The 19,815-nt window shown below is 60.1% G+C and overlaps 1 protein-coding gene across 13 annotated transcripts in view; it reads right to left on the reverse strand.

The window, feature by feature from the left end:
• RBFOX3 (RNA binding fox-1 homolog 3) overlaps nucleotides 1-19,815 on the reverse strand; it is a 521,374-nt gene that overhangs the window by 43,488 nt on the left and 458,071 nt on the right. The window lies entirely within an intron of this gene.

The following is a 19,815-nucleotide window of genomic DNA, read 5'->3' on the forward strand; positions in this document are numbered from 1 at the left end:
AATGCGTCCCACAGCCGAACACCCACCCAGTGGAATCTGGTTTGAAAACTGGATTTATTCATCACTTGGGATCAGTCCCCTAATGATCCCTTCTTTAATGGGGGCACTCGGGAGTTAGTGGTCAGGGCAGTGTCTCTGGGAGACTGTGGGGACAGAGCCCCTGGGTGCTCAGGCCTGGCTGGTCACGTGTGGCTGCGCACAGCAGGTGCACACAGCTCTGCAGCCTTGCAGCTGGGACACAGTGAGGTCTGTGTCGCATGGTGAGCTTTGAGACTCTGCTCCGCAAGGTCTGGCCTGAGGACCCTGTCATCTGTTAGAAATGCAGATTCCTGGGCTGCACCCTGACCTGCAGCCTCAGAATCACAAACAACAGGTGTCCTGGGGAGGGGGTCCTGAAGCCGGTTGGCACCCTGTGTTGGAGCCACCATGCAGGGGCACAGTTTCCCCTGGGGGAGGAGGCAGTTCCCCCCATGCCTGGGCCCAAAAGGACACTGCTCGGGGCGTCAGGGACAGCAGCCACCGGTGGACGCTGGCATTCCTACCAGTGGTGCTGAAACAGCTGGTGGGCCTTGAAGAGGGGTCTGGAGAAAGACCACGGAGGGGCTGGCTTCTGAGTCCATGGGAAGGACCACCTGGACACCCTCAGTCACAGCAGAGATTGAGGAGGGGGCAGAGACTTGGCGAGGGAGGGGGACTCTGAGTGCTGTCCTCTGAGAATCACAGTGAGCACAACCTCATCTGATCCCATAGATGGTGAGATTGAGGACACTGAGCACACCCAGATGAAGACACGTGGTCACAAGGTGACGGGCACCACCTGGTCTAGAACCCAGGCCCAGGGGGGCAGCAGGTGCTTTCTGCTCCATCTGTCTGTACCCCTGAGCACCTGTCCAGCCCACCGCCCGGCCACAGCCAGGGAGACTGAGTCAGTGCCGCAGGCCATCCTGGAGCTGTGTTTCACTTGTAAAATGGGACAGGCAAGGGGAGGCGGTGGGCTCCTGGAGAGATGAGGTGGGTGGCGGTGGGGTCCCTGGGGAAGGAGCCAGGCCACCTTAAATGCTGTCCTCTCACAAGGAAAACCGTGCTGCCCCAGCCATTAGCCTCTCCTCCAGCAGGACGCACCTGCCCTGAGCCATACCCCACCTTTGGAGGGGGTTGCTCTGGGCTGGACACAGGGACGCTCCCTGGGAGGCCTGAGCCCCTCACAGGAGGCCCCCTTCCCAAGAGCAAAAGCAGGGCTTCCAACAGGGGCGTCTGAGCAAAGGCCTGGGCTGCCCATGACTGGCCCGACCTTCCTTCCAGGTGCAGTGGGGGCATCGGGGGAGGGATTCCCTGTGGCATGTCCCATCCCACACCCATATAGGATCTCTGTGGGACCATTCCTTGCCAACCTTTCCCGAAAGGACCAGAAACTGTCCTCACCCATGTCCCTAAAATCCACAAGCAGCCTGGCATCCCAAGGCTCCCTGCCCCCTCCGCTGTGGCTAAGGCAGCAGCCAAGGACTCACAGATACATGCTTCAGGCTGGGGGACACACGAGGTCACAGAGTCCCTCCCTAAGACGCCAGCCAGGGCTGCACCATGAGCTGCTGAGAGCCGAGAGCTTGTGGATTCCACGGCTCCTTGGCCACTCATGCTGGGTGGGGTCATAGTTCTTGGCATCAAACCCGAGTCCCCCCGCTGCTGAACCTATTTCTTCTGGCTCTGTTCTGTTCCTAGCTAGGCAGAGGTCTGGGTCTCCCTCCAGTCAATCTGGACGGGTGAAGACTGAGGTCCCTGGCATCCCGAGGTCCCTGGCATCCCGTGGGCTGCCTGTTTCTTCTGTTTTCCTTCTCCACACATGCCGACCTCAGAGACGTGACAGCACCTTCGCCCTGGAGAATCTGTTGTGTCCGTCACTCTCTCCCCGGCTCAGCCCTGACAGTCCCTGCAGGACGCGTGCACCCCACACTGCCTTCATCCATTGCCCAGCCCACACCTGGGCAATGCCCACCCCTTCCCTGTGACCTCTCCTGGCCAGAGGGAGTGTCATGGGATCAGCCAATTGCACCCCTACGTAAGGTGGTGGAGCCTGGACTGGGAGACGCACTCAGGAACTGCTTAGGATAAGCACGCTTGTGCAGGCCATGGCAGGAGTATGGGGAGGAAGGAGGACATGCCTGGTCCAGGAGGGGAGGGAACCCCATGCTGTGAAGCGGCACCCCCCACCGGCCCCAGGCTGCCAGACCTCTCGGTCAGAGCGGGACAACCTGCACTGAATGGGTCCATCCTGTGCTGCTGGCCACTCAACTTTCCAGGCACTGGGGTCCCTGGCTCTCTTGCCCAAGCTCTGTTGGTTGGCTCAGCCTGGCCTAACACTGCCAGAAGACGGGGAAGGTGTTGGGAAGCACCGAGAACCTGCCGATCCTCACCCAGAACCGAGCTCTCAGCCAGGGTCCCCGATCTGATGTCTGAGTCCTCAAATGCTTGCCCCGGGGCAGGCGGCGGTGCCAGGCCAGCTCTCATCTGAGTCTGCTCTGCCTCCATCAATCAGTAGCAAGCTCCTCCTGGCCTGTGACAGCCACTTCCCAGGAGAGCTGCCGCCCAGCAGGAGCCACCCCTCTCACAGCCTGAAGCCAGAGCGGACGATTCACATTCGCTTTGAGAAGGAGGCTCCACCCCAGGGGCGTGGGGACAGCCTTGTACGGTCCTGGGATTCTGCACACTCAGCCACACGCCTCTGACCTCCACAACCCTGGCATCCTCCAGGTCTCCCAGAGGTCCAGGCCCTCCTCCTGCTCGAGGCCTTCCCTTCACCAGAGGCACCTCATGTTTGGGTTCTGAACCCCAGCGGGGCAGCCCCTGGATGCATCCTGACAGACACACACACGTGCTCACACGCATGGACTCACACACACACGCAGCCTCTGTGCACACACGCAGGCCTTGTGGATATGTGCTCACATGGTCTCTCTTCACGCCCGCGTGCACATACACACACACGCAGCCCTGTTCATGCATAGTCGCGAGACACGCAGTCCCTGTACACATGTGCACACACACACATTCCCAGTGCATTCTCACACAAGCACCCCGGATGACAAGAGCACCCCCAACCCCCAGGCCATCGTGAAATTATCAAATATCCTCAGGCAGGGGGCAGGGCAAAATCACCCCCTGTTGAGAATCACTGACCCGGACACGCCTTACCCGACCCCTCCACACACGCATGCAGTGATTGTGTACGCAGCAGTGCACCTGCACACCTACACACATTTCCCACTCCCCAGTCCACCTGCCTGGACTTGGGCTTGCCCTCCTCTGCCTGCTCCCTGGCAGCAGCCCCTGCCCCCCGGGGCCTGAGCGCCTCCTTTCCTCCCAGCCAAGCTGCTGGCGCCTGGCCTGGCCCGGGCATGCGGGGAGGGTGCGGGAGGAGGAGGCGGATGGCTTCTTTTCCCGTTAGGCGCCTGGCTCATGGAAGAGGCGAGTGTGGATCTAATCTTCAGCTGATTAAATGTCCCTCATTAATGAGTTTCTTTAATTAATGAAGTTTTTGGGTCTGCTCCACTTGCTTTATTCCAGCCACACTCTGCCTCCTCAGCACAAAGCGGGCCATTTCCTCCCGGGTAATTGAGGGAGCCGCGGCCCGTTCCTGCCGACGCTGCACTTTGCTGATTGCGCCTGTCAACTCGGGGCTGACAACTCCATTTTTAAACATTTTCTTCTCCAGAAGCCATGTGCACATGTGTGCTTGCACAGGCGGAGGCACATCCCAGGCAGCCCCCGCCCCCCCCCCCCACGCAGTCTCTGTCACATGCCAGGCACACCACATGCTCACTCACACAGGGCACACTCATGGGCAGGTCTGATCTGCAGCCCGGAGTCTCTCCCAGGCACCCAGAGGGGTGGATGTAACCGAGCCTGCAAGGCACACTCCCACCCACAGGAGGAACGTGTGCATGCCTGCACGCTCACTGAGACCTGTGTGCAATATGCACACTCAGACCATGCATGCCTCCACATACCTGTATTCCCCATGTGCAAGCACACAGGACACACTCGCACACCCTGCAGACTCACCCCGAGCACACTCGTGTGTGCCATGTCACACACAGGTGTGAACACCCGCATGCACACGCCCTACACATACACAGTGCACACTCTCACACTGTGAACACTCCCAAGCTCATGCACATACACACATCACACTCATGTCCAGGTAATATGTACACCCCACACTGCATCCACACACATATACACTGTGCATGCTCACTCCTGAGCACACACAACCATAACATCACACTTGTGCGGTGATGCACTCCCCTCACCCACACACATACACACAGAACATGTTCACACCCCCCTCACCCTCACACACATGCACACAGCACATGCATTCACACCCCCATCCACCCATGCACACACACAGCACATGCGTTCACACCCCCTCACCCACACACGTACACACAGAGCACATGTATTCACCCCCTCACCCACCCACACACAGCACAGGTTCACACCCCCCTCATCCACCCACATACACAAGCGTTCACATTCCCTCACCCACACATGCACACACATAGCACATGCATTCACACCCCTCCTCACCCACCCATGCATGCACACAGCACATGCATTCACACCCCCTCATCTGCACATGCATGCACACAGCACATGCATTCACACCCCCCTCACCCATACACACATACACTGCACATGTGTCACACCCCCTCACCCACACACATGTACAAAGCACATGCGTTCATGCCTCCTTCACCCTCACACACATAGCACATCCATTCACACCCCCCACTCACACACGCATACAGCACATGTGTTCACACCCCCATCACCACACACGCATGCACACAGCACATGCGTTCACACCCTCACCCCCACACGCACACAGCACATGCATTCACACCCCCCTCACCCACGCACGCACACAGCGCATGTGTTCACACCCCCTCTCACCCACACACACGCACACAGCACGTGTTCGTGCCCCTTCACCCACACACGCATGCACACACAGCATATGCATTCACTCCCCCACCTACACATGCACGCACACAGCACATGCATTCACACCCCCTCACCCACACACATACGCACACAGATGCGTTCACACCCCCTCACCCACACACAAATGCACACGGCAGACACGTTCATGGTCCTGCCCTGGCATGCTCACACCTGGGTTCACACCCATGTCCACACACATTCCAGTTCACACACATAAGGCACCCTCCCCACAAATACAAGGTCCCCCCCACACAGGGAGACCACAGGTACACAGGTGTCAGGTGGGGCCGTGCCCACCCTAGTGGAGGAAGAGCTTGCTATGGATGCCTGCACGCCAGGTGACTATGTCCCCAGGTCCACCTGTCATCCAGATGATCTGCCCAGCCGCACCTTGGCCCTACTGGCTGCACTCCCTACTGTGACTGGGCGCCAGCTCTGGGCTCCAGGGCCTGGAAGGACCATTTACACCTTCTCACTGGCTCGTGAAGAGCTCTTTGAATTAAAAGCATTCATCTTCTCCTGCCGACTGGGATGTGGGCTCCTTCCCCGTGAGGCTGGCTGGAACTGGGCAGCCAGGGTCACAGCTCTAGAGCCAGGAAGGAGGATGCACTGCCTACCAGACTCTCCTGCGGGTGGGCACGTGGCTGTGGTGCGGTGGGGGACCAATGGGACAATTCTTTCCTACCAGGATCTGCCCACCAACAACCGCGAAGGAGATCATCCCCCAAAGGCAGAAATGGGTCCTTCTGCCACTAGGGGTCAGCCAGGAGTGGCTGTGCCCGGGTAGGACGAGCGACTCCGCACTGACCATGCCAGAGGGGCAGAACCACTGTGTATGCCCAGGGAGGACACCTTGCTGACTTCATCCCAGCCAGACGACGTGGGTGTTCCATGTTACTGACAGGGAAACTGACCCCAAGAGAAGCCAAATAAGTCTCAGGCTTCCCCTGCGGGTAAGGGGCAGGGCCAGGCCTGGTGCCCAGCTCTGTCTTGCTCCCAGGCCCAGCTCTCCTGGTCCTGCAGCCTTGCCAGGCCACCCTGCCCTGTGGCTTCCCCAAGAGGGTTCTGGCATCTCCATGGGTAGCTCTCCCACCCAGCAATGACAGCCTTGCATATCACTGAACAGACTCTTCCTGCCCGGCCGTTGGCAGAGTCTTCACCATGCCTGAGGGGCATGTGCTGTGATCTCCATTGTACAGATGAGGAAACTGAGGCTGCAAGAGCTTAGTGGCTATAAGCAAGTCACACAGCTCCTGTATAACAGCCCAGCTCATCTCTGAGCCCAGAGCCACCATTTCCATCTCTCCACTCTGAGCCCCATTTCTGTATCTCCAGCCCTGGCCCTGGAGAGTGAACCCTGCATAATGCCACACCCAGCCTCTGAGCCGAGGTACCACTGCCTCCTGGGCACCAATCACACACCTGTTTCCAGGTGCCATATGTGGGCCAGACACAGACAGTGCATGCCAAGCACCTGCTGCAGGCTGGCACCTGCACCCACATTAGCTGTAAAGCTCACGAGGGCCCAGGTAGTGACAACCCCTGGTTTTGCAGATGGGGAAACTGAGGCTCAAAGAGAGAGGACGAGCTATAGTCCCACAGCTCGGAGACACAGTACGATAGACCAACCCAGGCGTGTGCCACAGAGCTTTAGTCTCCTAGAATGTTCTAGAAAAGTGCTCCATGGCCAGACTTCTTGGGGAAAATGCCACCATGCTGTCCCTAGAAAAGGCCAGGAGAAGTTCTGCAGTAGTGAGACAGGTTTAACTGTGCTGGGCATGCCATCCCTCACACTTCTCCACCCGGAGTTCTTTTTTTTGCCAAAGACCTATCAGAAGTAGAGATATTTGGGAAACGGAGCCAGATGCCATGCTGAGGGCTGGGGGTGGTCCCGCGAAAGGACACCTGGCTGTACTCACAGAGTGTCCTCTCCTACCAATGCTGAAGACCCTTGCTGGGTGACAGAAGCAGCCCGGGTAGCTTCCAGGGACGGCCCTGGGATTTCCTGAGCACTCCCTGGTGACAAAGCTCTACACTTGGAGAGTGCAGGGGAAGGGGTGGCAGCTGCCTGGTAAACAGGGGCACACACCATGGCTCACGCAGCTGTCGACACAGGAGAACAGAGGCCTGAGAGCCCCTGGAGTGATGAGCATTGTGGCTGGGGACAGAATTGGGAGGGGTCAAAAGACCGGTCTGTCTGCAATAAGTGAGAAGGGCTGAACCTAGGATGAGTGTGATTGGACTCAGGAGCAGGAGTCAGGGCAGGAATGCTGACGAGCAGGACACTGTTGGGGGCCAGCTGGGAGCCCCCCTTGGTGCTGGGAGTTACCGGGAGAGCAGGGAAGGCTCCAGAGTTCACACAGGCAGAAGGCAGAGGCCCTGCCTAGGGCTCCGGGACGGTCTCTCCTGAGCATCTGATTCTGAAATCACAGTTCTATGACAAGAAGCCAGCATTCGATTTCTCTTTTTACAGCAGCTCAGAGAGGGTGAGCATGGGGCCTGAGGTTACACAGCACATCAGCAGGTGAGGGTCAGGTGGTTGGGGTGGGGCTGGGCATCCTGAGGTCCACAGCCCCTTGGCAATGCGCCTGGTTCGGGCAAGCTGGAGCCTGAGTCCTGAGAAGTTGGGGGTCCCTTGGTAAGTCCTTCACCTCCCCGGGGTCCCCTTTCCTCATCTGTAAAGCAGGCCTAAGAGAGCCCCCGGCCAGGCTGTATGAGGACTAAAGGTGTTAACACAGGTGAGCGGACGGCACAGTGCCCCCAAATCACAAGTGAAACAGACAGTGATGCCGAAAGTGAGCGTCATCTGTAAGAACCCTGCTGCCTGGGCACCCCAGCGAGCTCTGGAGAGCCAGCCTGGCCTCCCCTACCTGACCTCACAGGAAGAAAGGGACACACCCAGCCAGGAAAGCAAAGAAACCATGAGAAAGAGGAGGAGACGGGGCAGGGGCCAGGATGGGATCCTTGCCCGCTGCCTCTGAGTTTGTGGAAAGACAGAGGAAAGGTTGGTGCTGCTATCCTTTTACGATGCTTTGAAATACCGTCCGGATGGAGGGAAATTAAATATCACAGCTTTTAACTGGAGCCGCACCGAAAACACAACCTTGCAGTAAATAAAAAGACGATTTACCACCGTGACACTTTCATTTCACAAAACTCCCTGTGAGCCTCATTTGTAATTATTCCCTCCTGGCCCCTGGCCTCTGGCCCCTGACTGTATCACCTGTCTCCGGGGATGGGGAGGTGGCTGTGGAGCCTCCAGGGGTGGGAGCAGCCCAGTCGGAGGAGAGGCAGGAGGGGTCTGAACGTGGTTCATTATGATTGAGATTAAGCTGAAAAATCAATTTTTAATTGAATGTATTCTTTGAACAGGCCCTGTTGCCCATGGCTGAGCACTAATGGAATTTCCATCCTAAGCTGCCCCTTCTCCTTGACGACCCCTCCCCAGCCTGCTGACCCCAGCAGGACTGACCAGGCCGGCAGATCTGCTCCTACTGGGGCTGCAACTAAACTCCACCAGCTGGGCACAGTGGTGGAAGGCCACTCGTGGGTGTGTGGAGGTGGGGAGGGGCTGGCTGGTGGAGAGTCTGTCTTCTACGTAGACTGGTTGGCCAGCTGGGGGTTTTTGGGGGTGCACCTGGGCTCCTCTGAACAGGCCGAGGGCTGCTGCTTCTTGACCCAGTCTGGGGCTCTTATGAAGCTGCTGAAAGATGGGTCTGGGCTTCTAGGCACAGGGGCGGGGAAACAGCCCCCAACATCCTCTGGTTCCCAAGATACTTTTCTACCAAGACCCACGTTCAAGGACTGGGGGAGAACCAGGCCCCTGGGAGTACTGCCCCCATAACGCTGAAGACCACGGGCCCCCACCCCTGCACAGGGCCCTTCCTGGCATCCCACTGAGTCCAGGTCCCAGGACTAGAAGACAAAGAGGGAGGCCCAGGACGGGGACATCCTGGTGCACGGTGGGCTGCTGTGTGAAGCATGCTGGTCCCTGCACGTCTGCCTCCCATCTGTAAGGGGGACTCACAGCAGGCTGCATGGGCTGGGCTAACAGTAAGAAGGGCAGGACCACCTACCCACCGTACCTTGGGCCCCACAAGAAGGTGGGTCCCTGTGCCTGTGTTTTGGGCAGCCTCGCATCTGAGTGTGGCAACTGGCACCGACTGGATCTTGGCTGTGCCAGCTCGCCCGAGTCCACCCCGTTCTCTGCCCACCCTGCCTCTGTCCTCACAGGCCCCCTGGAGAGTTCCCCAAGCCTGTTCCTGGGGGACCTGGATTCCGGGGGCAGTTCCGTGGATGGTGCTGTCCTTGTTAGCGGGAGGGGGGGTGGGTCTATAAATCCATCTCAGGCACTTCTCCTTCTCCCAGCCAGCTCCGCCCCTGACCCTCTCTTCCTCCACTCCCTGCTGCCCCCACAGCTCGGAAGCCATCCCACCCACAGCGTGGGGGTCTCCTCCCAGGCCCACTCTACTGCGTAGAGCGGTTCCTTGATGAGGCCAGGCCTTGGCACCAGAACCGGGGTTCTCCCCACCAGGGACACCTCTGCTCTGGCCACAGGTGACCCCCTTTACCTGGCACCCACGCCACGTGCAGGAGCCCCCTAGGGACAGGAACGGGGGTAGTGGACCGTCATCTTCCAGCACAGGCCCCGTACCTGGAAGCTACTCTGCATCGGAGGCTGGGCATGTTTTAGGGTTGGAAGGTGGGTGGTGCCCTCAGAGACCCTCCTGCAGGAAGCACTGACTGATGAAGACCCCCTCCATTTTCAGTCTGTGAGGACCCCCGACCTGCAGTGCCTGGGCTCAGGCCAGGACACCCCAGTGGAGGGTGATCTTCACAGCCACCCCTGTTCCTATTTAACCACAGGCCTGGACAGACACCCCCATCCTTCCACTGAAGGGTGGCCACGAAGGGGGGCTGACCTGCTTGGTCTGTGCCTGGATGGTAGCAGGTCCCCATGCCCAGCTCTGCCCGTGACACCCTCCAGAGGAGGATACCTCTAAGCCACAGGCCCGGCACTGGTGTCCAGGGGCCCAGAGATCTCCCTGCAGAGGATGTCATGTGTGGGTGGAGGGATGCGCTGAGCTAGCCAGAGAGGGTGGCCTGCCTCCCCCTGCCTCTGAGCCAGGCCAGGCCCTCCAAGCCGTCTTGGCGGTCGGTGGGTGGCCAATGGGCCTGCTCTCAGGGTAGGACCAGTGAGACCTGAAGAATTGCTCCGTTCTACCCCCACCCCATGGCTGCCTTGTTTAAAAATGTGCCAAGATTTTGCAGAAAGGCTACGGAGGGTGGGGTGGGCAGAGTAGGCACGAGATGCCTATCGCAGAGGTGTCACATGGCCCCCAGCCTCCCAAGGTCCCTCCCCAAGCCTCCCAGCTGCCTCCTGCAGGCCTCACTCAGAAGCTCTTTCCTGGCGTGGGGCAAGTCCAAGTCTAGATGTTTCCAGAAGCTCAGACATGCCCTGCGCCCCACTGCTGGGGCCTGGGTGAGAGGAGTTAGGAGGTGGAAGGGGCAGGGCTCATGTCGCCGACCTGAAGCCAAGTCCAGGGTTGAGCCACAGGAGGAGGGAGAAGCAACTTCCTCCCAGTCCTGGGACCACAGTTCCAGTCCGGCCTATGTCCCTGGCTGCCCAGTGCCTCCCGAAGGCCACTGAGTCTCTCTGGGTTTCTGTTTCCTACTCCTAAACTGAGGACGAGGTGCCCCTCCACTCGGGCACAGGAAGGCAGAGTCCAGATGCCAAAGACCAGCCTGAAGTGCAGATGTGTCGGAGCTGAGGGCCCGAGGCAAACACCCTCCCATCACAGATGTCCCCTGGCCCACAAAACGGGCAGGCGGGCCGCTGCCTGCCCACCTCGAGCTGCCGCCAGGTTCTGAGTCCAAAGGAGAGGAGCGCACCTGTGCTCCCACACGCTGGTTCCCACCTGAGCCCAGGGAGGAGCATCTGCGGTGATGCCTGGAAGCTCTCAGCAGGGACCGGCATTGAACCGCAGCACGGTGAGGGAGGGACAGGGTGTGCGGGGTGCTTAGCTGCTGCCTTTCCTAGGAGATCAGGGGAAACCGAGAAACTGCCCAGAAAAACAGCTCAGGAAGCCCAGAGCCCGAGTTTGGGCACAGATTCTGTCCTGTCACTGAGCTTGGCCAGGACCCCCAGCACAGGAGCCCGTCCATGTCCTGTCTGAGTGTGCACCTGCGTCTCCTGGGGTCTTGCAGAGGTTCTGATTCAGTGGTACGGGGTTGGCTGAGTGTATTTCAACTAAGTTCCTTGTGTGCGTGGTGGTTCTGAAACGTGGCTGCACCCTGAAACCACCTTGGAAGCTTTAAAAAATACTGGCGCCTGGGTGCCCTCCCTGGAGAGGGTCTGAGGCCACTGGCCTGGGGTGAAGTCTGGCCACAGGGACTTCCAAGGTTCCTGAGGTGATTCTAATGTGCAACTGAGTTTGGGCAGCACCTGCTCTCCGTCTTCTCTGGAACCAGCCCACGGGCTGGCCCAGCTGGCACTGAGAGGGAGCCCCCCCACCACCCTGCCCTTCCTCCTCAGGGCGCAGAGGCCTGCTGAGCACTGGCCCTGCATGTGGTGACAGGAGGGAGGAAACGGGGCATTCGTCGCTCTGTGGTTGTGTTTTCTCCGCCACCGCCACAGGCAAGGCAAAGTGCCACATTTGGCAAAGCGAGTGCCCCGGACCCACCGACACGCGGATCCACGCGGCCCACACAGGGATCTCAGCCGGGCGACGGTGCCCTGCAGGGGACATTTGGGGGACAGTGGCTAGGGACAGTGTAGGTCAGCGTCCCCAACCTTTTTGGTACCAGGGACTGGTTTCGCATAAGATCACTTTTCCATAGACTGGCGGGGGACAGGGGGGTGGTTAGGGAGGGATGGTTTTGGGATGAAACTGTTCCACTTCAGATCATCAGGCATTAGATTCGAATAAGGAGCGTGCAACCTGGACCCCTCGCATGTGCAGTTCACACGTGAACTGTGCTCCCTTGAGAATCTAAAGCTGCTGCTGATCTGACAGGAGGCAGAGCTCAGGTGGTCACGGCAGCGATGAGGAGCGGCTGTGAACACAGACGAAGCTTCCCTCCTCTGCCTGCTGCTCACCTCCTGCTGTGTGCCCCGCTTCCCACCAAGCCATGGAGGGGTTGAAGACCCCTGATGTAGGTCGTCACAATGCGGGGTGCCCCTAGCATCGAATGCAGGGAGGCCAGAGATGCCGCTCCACCTCCTACAGACGCCCATGAGAGACTGACCCAGCCCACCCTGAGAGCAGTGCCCTGGACCAAATGACGGTGGGGGGAGAGCTTCCCCAGGGGCAGGCAGGCCCCCGCTTCACCACTGCATTAGACCGAGTCTATGAGAGGGTACCTGACTCTGTCCTAAATGGGTGTTGCTTGGACTTGAACTCAGGACCCGGGTTAAGTCTCAGCCCTGTTCTTTCCCTCTCTGAATTGTCTGGTTCAACGTCACGGGCCTGGAAGAACCCTACATGCCATCCTGGTTCCGGGCAAAGCCAGTCGGTTCCCAGGTGTGTGCAGAGCAGCCAGACAAGCCTCTGCCTAACTGGGAGCAGCTGAGGGGCTGGTCTGTGTGTGACCAGCTGCCATCTGCGAGTCCAGCCCCACCTGGCTCTGGAGCAGAGCTGGTGCCTGCCCAGGGCCCAGAAAAGCTTCTCCATGGGGGCCCGGGCCTGCGGCCTGCTGGTCACGTGGGTCTGCTGCTGGGAGGTCCTGCAGAAGCTGGGGAAGTGGGTGGGTCTCCTCTCTGCAGGTTCAACCTCACCATGGAGAGGGAGCAAAGGCCCGAGGAGGGCGGGTGCTCCTGCTGTGACCTCCTGGACAGGGTGTCTGGCAGCCCCTTGGCTGCCCCCTCTTGGCTTTAGGAAACACGATGAAAATGAGCCCCTTGCCTGCCTCCTGGACATACCCAGGGGTCAGATCCCTTCCTCTGGATCTTACAGAGAACAGGGGACAAAATAAGAAACCGCGCCGGCCTCCAGGTGTCCCAGAGTCAGCCCCCGGTGCCAGGTTTCCAGGCTGCTGTGCTGCTGTCTGGACACCAGAACCAGGACCCTCCAACTCCAAGGCTGCTCCCTTGCCCTCCTATACGTGTCGTCCTCAGAGACAGCACGGCCCAAGTCAGGAGGACACTGTGGTCACAGGAGGGGCTGGCCATGTCTGGCCTTCTGGAGGAGGCAGGAAATCCATTCAGTGCCCACCTCTGCAGGTGGCCGGGAGGGACAGCTTCAGTTCACCAGCCCTAAGCAGCCCATTTTACAGAAGCAGAAACCCAGATGTAGAGAAGACAATTAACTTGGGAACATCAGAGTTGGGGTTTGAGCCTGGAAGAGGCTGTAAAGGCAGCGAGGCCGCCAGCCTTCCTCCAGCACGAGAGCCTGGCCCGTGCTATGTACCAGAAGAGACCTGGGGAGTTCCCTGCTGCCCCGAGAGGCAGGCCCTGGTCCAGAGATTGGGAGGAGCTCACTGGGGAGGGCAGGTAAGAGGCTCCTGGGGGTCATGGCTGTCTCCTGCCCTCAGCATAGCCCAAAGCAGGTAGTTGGCAAGACCCCAGAAGGCAGAGCACATGGAGCCCAGTCAGCCTTGCACACCCCTAGTTCTGGGCTGTCCGTCACCCACGAGTGTGTCCAGGTAGGCTCTGCACCCCTGGTGCCTAGTACCTGGTCAGGGTTGCCAGTGGGCGATGAGGCGGTAGCTGGTGCAGGCTTTGCCAGGCGCCTTCGATCCAGCCTCTCCGTCATGCTAATGACTGTCAACATGAAACAGAGGCTGTGAAGGGGAAGAAAATTACTCCCTGAAAAGGAATTGACTGATCCCCATCATTTCTCAAGGAATCACTGACCTGTGAATATTTCATTACCCAAAATACTGCACCATCCATACAGAGCCGCCGCTGCCATGCGGTCCCGGGAAAGGCAGATGCATAGGACCAGGCTCTGGCCTGCAACCGAGACTTCCTCACCGTGGGACCCCAGGGTGCGGCCCTAAAGACCCAGAGACAGGTGTCTGGCAGACGGGAACACGGTAGCCTCGCCAGGTTTTGGGAGCAGTCATGGCTAACCCTCCTTGCACCTCTGTTCTGTGCCTGGAGTCTCCATTCTGGTGGGAGGTCTGGGGTCCCATTTCCCACCCACAGTCCCTTCCCCAGCCTCTCGGCTGCCTCCTGCGGGCCTCACTCAGAAACTCTTTGCTGGCTTGGGGCGGGTCCAAGTCTAGATGTTTCCAGAAGCTCAAACATGCCCTGCGCCCCACTGCTGGGGCCTGGGTGACAGGAGTTGGGGGGTGGAAGGGGCAGGGCTCATGCCACAGACCCAAAGCCAAACCCAGGGTGGAGCCACAGAAGAAGGGAGAAGCACCCCACACCCCCACAGACCATGGTTCTAATCCTGCCTCTGTCCCCGGCCACGGAGTGTCCCCCGAAGGCCACTGAACCTCTCTGGGTGTCCGCTTCCTAGTCTTCAACAGAGGCTAACAGTAGTTGGGGCCACCTTACAGGTTGTTGAGAATAAACTAAGACCAAGATCTAATCTCAGTGCCCAACATGAGACAGTTGCTACCCGGAAGTGATGAGAGTTGGGTGACTCTATCCCAGAAGCACAGGCCGCAGAGTCTGAGGATGCAGGGGAGGGAGCTGACCCCGCCGGGTCTCCCTGCAGCCTCTGAGGGCCTGGCTGGGGGAGGCTAAGGCCAAAGTCCCCAGAGGATGGGAAAGGCTGGGACCACCTTCGTGGGCACTGATCAGCTCCTGAGTTTGTAAGGTCGTGGGGGGCGGAGGCGGACGGCCTGCGGCTTTCTCCAGGAACTTCAAGGGGCTGGAATAATTCATTCAAGAAACGCTAACCCTAAAACCCTCATGCTGTTCTGGGCTTGGACTGGGTGGGATTCAAACACTCAGTCTGCAGCCCCCGCCACTGACAACCGTGCACCCTGACGCTTAAGAAGCACGAGACCCTCATGGGCGTGGAGGCTCCCGCAGCACCCAGGCTGAGACCCCCGTTGCCTGCCAGGAAAACGCGACGTCTCTGCTATTATTGCCGGGGTTACACCGGGGATGGTGTTTCCAAATTAGCAAAGGCCTGGGAAGGCAGCAGGACACCCATCTGGGGATCAGTGGAGGCAGCATTTCAGGACCCCTCCCTTGCCCAGTGCAGCCACGGGAAGCCCAGATGCAGGCAGCGGGGGAGTGGGAAGGGAGGGGGCATGGGGGAGGACAAACTGGGGCTTGGCTAGGGCCCAGCCCTGACCCCTCCTGGTGGCTCTCTCTGCTTGTTCGGTTGGAACACGGGCAGTGCTGTCCTGGGGAGGAGCAGGGCTGGACACGTGGACCTGGCCGCAGTAAGAAGAACTTTGGTGGGCTTCAGGGAAAAGCTTCAGGCAGTGAGGTGTGTGCGGCAGTGGGAAGTGCGCCTGAGGGGGTCCACGGACGATTCCTCCTTTGGGACTGCTTGACTGCTGCCTTCCCCGCCAGCTGGACCATCCCCACGCACTGCAGAAGGTTGGGGGCGGCCTAGGGGCTCATGCCTGCCCGCTCAGGCCTTCTCCCACCGTGTTGGACCCAGGGCCCTGGGATGCCGAGTGGGGTCAGGCAATGGGACCTGCAGGTCTCGAGAGGACAGGGCAGGGCGGCCGCTGGGCATCGCCGTGAGCTAGGCTTCCACTGCGCGTCTCTGAGTACCAAGGCGAGGGGACAGAGATGGCTGCCAGCTTCCGCCTCTGGGGCCTGGAGACAGGAGGGGGACAGGTGTTACAAGCAGCGACTGTGGCTGTGTTGAGGACTCAGGCTAAGTGCCGGGGTATGGGTGGGGGCTTGGGGTGGGTCTAGTTGGAGGGAGACAAGGAGGGACTCTCAGGTATCCACAGGGGAGGGGGAACCAGGACCTGCCCTGGAGGTCAGGACAAGAGGGTGGTGGGCAGCAGTGGGCGGCAGCTGTGGGCCATGACCTAGAACAGCAGCCACGTCCCAGGAGACTGAGGCCCTCGAGGCACAAAGTCTGGTGGGGGGTCCTGGCTGAGGCCTGGGCAGCTCTGCTTGGGTAGGACACTCTGGGCCAAGGGGCAGAGGGGCTGCTGTGGGCCTAGGGGACACAGACAGTGGCCTGGCCCTTCTCCAGGCTCTGCAGGCAGCCAACCCCGCAACTCAGCTCCATCCGCAACCCCCATACCCTGTTCCCCAGCCCAGACAGTTTCTTCACTGCCTCAACCTCACCCTGGTCCCGCCTGCCCATCACTCAAGATAGGAGGCAGCTGAACTGCCTGACACTCTACAGGTGGCCACACTGGCTCAGCTTCTTTGAGAACCAGGGAAGGCAGTGGGAGGTGCAGGGCCACCAGAGCCATCACTGAAGTAGGGGATACCTGACCACCGCTGGGGGCAAGGCCAGGCCTGCCCGGGGCTGGGGCTACAGATTCACCTCCCATCTCCTCCTTTCCCCAGCAACCCCACACCTGCCACACATTCTCAGCCAGAGCAGAGGCAGGTAGGGACGGGCACCTCCGAGAAAAGAGAAGGGCAGGACCTGCAGAGGCCACGTGGTGCCTCTGAATGGCCATGAGGCCTCAGGAGATGTCACCTCAGCTCCAGCCTCAGTGTCCCTGTGTGCACAACGGGAGGACGAAGCCTTGCTCATGCCTCGTGCCGCCTGCGACGGATTCTAGGTTGGGTAACGAGCCTGGCTTGCTGCCTGCCACAGAGGGCTGGGCAGGGCTGGCGGCTGCCCCGCTGCTGGGCGGCTCTCACCAGGGCAGGGCCACCTCTCCAGGCCACGCTCCGCAAGTGCTCAGCACACACACATCCCTCCGCCACGCCGGGCCCCGGACTCTCAGAGCCACAATACACGCAGTTCTTGGCGTGGATTCTGGGTTTGATCCTCGTGCTGCTCCCCCCACTCAAGGCAAGCAACAAAGCTGGCATCAGACCCTGGGCACTGACCAGCCCCTGCCCTGGGAGGGCTGAGGGAGACAGGAGAGAAGAAAAAGACACAGTCCAGAGGGAGAAGCGAGACCCAGCACAGGGGCTGAGGGACCCTGGGTCAGCTGCCCCACGGGACACACGGTCAGGACGGCTCTGGGTCCAGACACGCTTGGTGTCACGGGAAGGAGGGGAAGGGGCTTCCTGGCAGACAGCAAAACACAGGGCTGGGAGGGGACCTGCATGGGGAGGGGAGGTGATGGGAGGGGACTTGCAGGGGGAGGAGGGGAAGCGAGGATGGGAGGGTACCTGCACGGGGAGGAGGGGAGGCGAGGATGAAAGGGGACCTGCAGGGGGAGGAGGGGAAGCGAGGATGGGAGAGGACCTGCACGGGGAGGAGGGGAGGGGCGGATGGGAGGTGCAGGGGGAGCTCCCACATCCCCCCATCCCCGAGGCCCCCTGTCCTGCAGGGGAGAACGCGAAGAAATGGGGAAGCAGGAGGGGTGATGGGAGGCTGGGAGGCCTCAGGACTCCCCCCACCCGCTAGTCCCAATACCTGATGGACTAGAGCCAGTCTCAGCTGAGAGCCTGAGACTGTGCGTAGGTGGACGAGTGGGGTCCTGGGAGAGGGGCGAGCGCGGGGGAGCCCCAGAGGACTCTGTCCCTGCAGGGTCTCAAGCCATGTCCAGGCCCAGCTGCTCTCCAGCACCTGGGGCCAGCCCCAGGGCGAGACTTCGGGGCGCCCCCCCCAGCCCATCCTCAGTGGGGCTGAGAAGCAGCTGCTTTGGGTCAGCAAACGTGGACACTGCCTTCCAGAGAAATCAAAGCGCTGCGCCAGCCACGGCCCAGACAGTCCCAGGAGCAGTGCAGGCTGCAGTCCAGGCAAGAAAGCAACCTCCTTCGGGGGGACTAGGGTGGGGGCATCGCTTTCCAGCGGGGCCAGGGGTCACCCCAAGGTTGGGATGAGGGCACTCATTCTGTGAGCTTCCTCACCCCGTTTAACGCCCCACAAGTGCCCTGGACCTTCTGTGCAAGTCCTCAAGCTGCACAGGCGGGCAGAGACTCTGGGAGCTGGGAGAGGCAGAAGGACCCCAGAAGGAGACGGAACAGGGGAAAGAAAAATGCCACAGCCGGTGAGAGGGCGAGAGTAGGGTAGACACAGCTGCGGGGGCACAGAAACAGCATCCACATCACGAAGAGGGCAAGACCAGAGGCGAAGACACGGCCGAGAGGCGGAGTGGCTTCAACACAGGCGCCAGGCCTTGCCCCAGCCTCTCACACCAGGAACACCGCGCCGGTCTCTGGGACACCGTGCTGGCCTCTGGGACGTCGCGACATCGCCCATGGCTTTCTTGAGGGTGTTTACAGGCTGCCAGCACTCCTGGACTGTGGGGGTTTCCAGCCCTTCTCTGGCGAGGCAGGGGAGGTCTGGAGGTGCCGGCGGTCAGGTGGGCCTGCTGTCCAGACACCCCGCCCCACCCTGCTCCCTAAGTGCACGGCAGGATATCTGCCTGCCGGGGTCGCCCTCTTTCCTCCATCCCTGTCTTGCCCCGAACCAACTGAGCAGCTCACTTTTCCTGCCTCACCCTGGTCCAGCTGTGTCTGCCCCCGACCCCTGGCCCTGCTCTGGGGTCTCTCCCATTTTGCAGAACTGCTGGCCCCCAGATCCTTGGCTGGGGTGGGGGTGGTGGACACAGAAGGCAACGGCCACCCATGGTCACCCCGTTTCCCTGCACCCTGTGCTGGTCAAGATGTGCAATGGGTGTGGCCAGGGAGGCAAACAGCACAGGCCTTCTAGAAGGTGCTGAAGGAACTTCATGCCTCATTGAGAGAATTTCCAACTTCCCTCTGCTAGAAAATTATCTCCATGAGGAGCCCATTTTTGGGGCTGGTGGGGTGGTAACAGGTGTGAGCCCAGCTAAGCCTCAGTGTCGCGGCTGAGGACTTCAGAATGACAGGAGTGGCTAAAGCTGACAGGGCCCTGGGAACCAGGGTGGGCCAGGCTTCCCATTAAACAGAGCCCAGAGAGGCCAAGGCGCTTGCCCAAGGACACACAGCACTGAGAACACCAAGCTCCTGGATTTCCCATCCGGCTTTTTCTTTTTCCTTCCTCCCAATCCTTACTTGCTGCACAAGTATTATACACACAGGAAAAGAAACCAGGAAAGAATCATGTGTAACCAATCCCACCACCTGCACCCCGGCACCTGGCTTCCCACCTCCTCCTCACCCCCCCCTTTGGCAATGGGCCTTCTACCCGGCTGGGACTGTGGATGTTGATATTTGGCACCTGTGGTTGCAGCCCTCTCCCGCCACACGCCCACCTGGGCCTGAGCCCTGGCTGCCCATGGTGGTCTCCAGCCCCCATGATCAATTCCACCCTCAAGTGACAACCGCAGATCCGACTGTCCTGAGGGGAGGGGAGGGGCGGACCCAGCTCCGGCTCCCACAGCAGCCAGGGAGATAGAGTTAAAACAGCACACACGGCCGGGCGCGGTGGCTCATGCCTGTAATCCCAGCACTTTGGGAGGCCGAGGCGTGTGGATCACGAGGTCAGGAGATCAAGACCATCCTGGCGAACACGGTGAAACCCTGTCTCTACTAAAAAATACAAAAAAATTAGCCGGGCGAGGTGGCGGGCGCCTGTAGTCCCAGCTTCTAGGGAGGCTGAGGCAGGAGAATGGCATGAAGCCGGGAGGCAGCGGAGCTTGCAGTCAGCCGAGATTGCGCCACTGCACTCCAGCCTGGGCGAAAGAGCAAGACTCCGTCTCCAAAAAAAAAAAAAACAGCACACACTGGACCGTGTCTCTCTGCTGCCTGAAACCCCTAATGACTTCCTTTCAGTCTGAAGAAGCGCACCCTCCTGACCCTGGCCCCTAAGGCTCTGCTGG

This window comes from Trachypithecus francoisi, unplaced genomic scaffold, assembly GCF_009764315.1.
Source record: "Trachypithecus francoisi isolate TF-2019V2 unplaced genomic scaffold, Tfra_2.0 Lachesis_group20, whole genome shotgun sequence".
NCBI lineage: Eukaryota > Metazoa > Chordata > Mammalia > Primates > Cercopithecidae > Trachypithecus > Trachypithecus francoisi.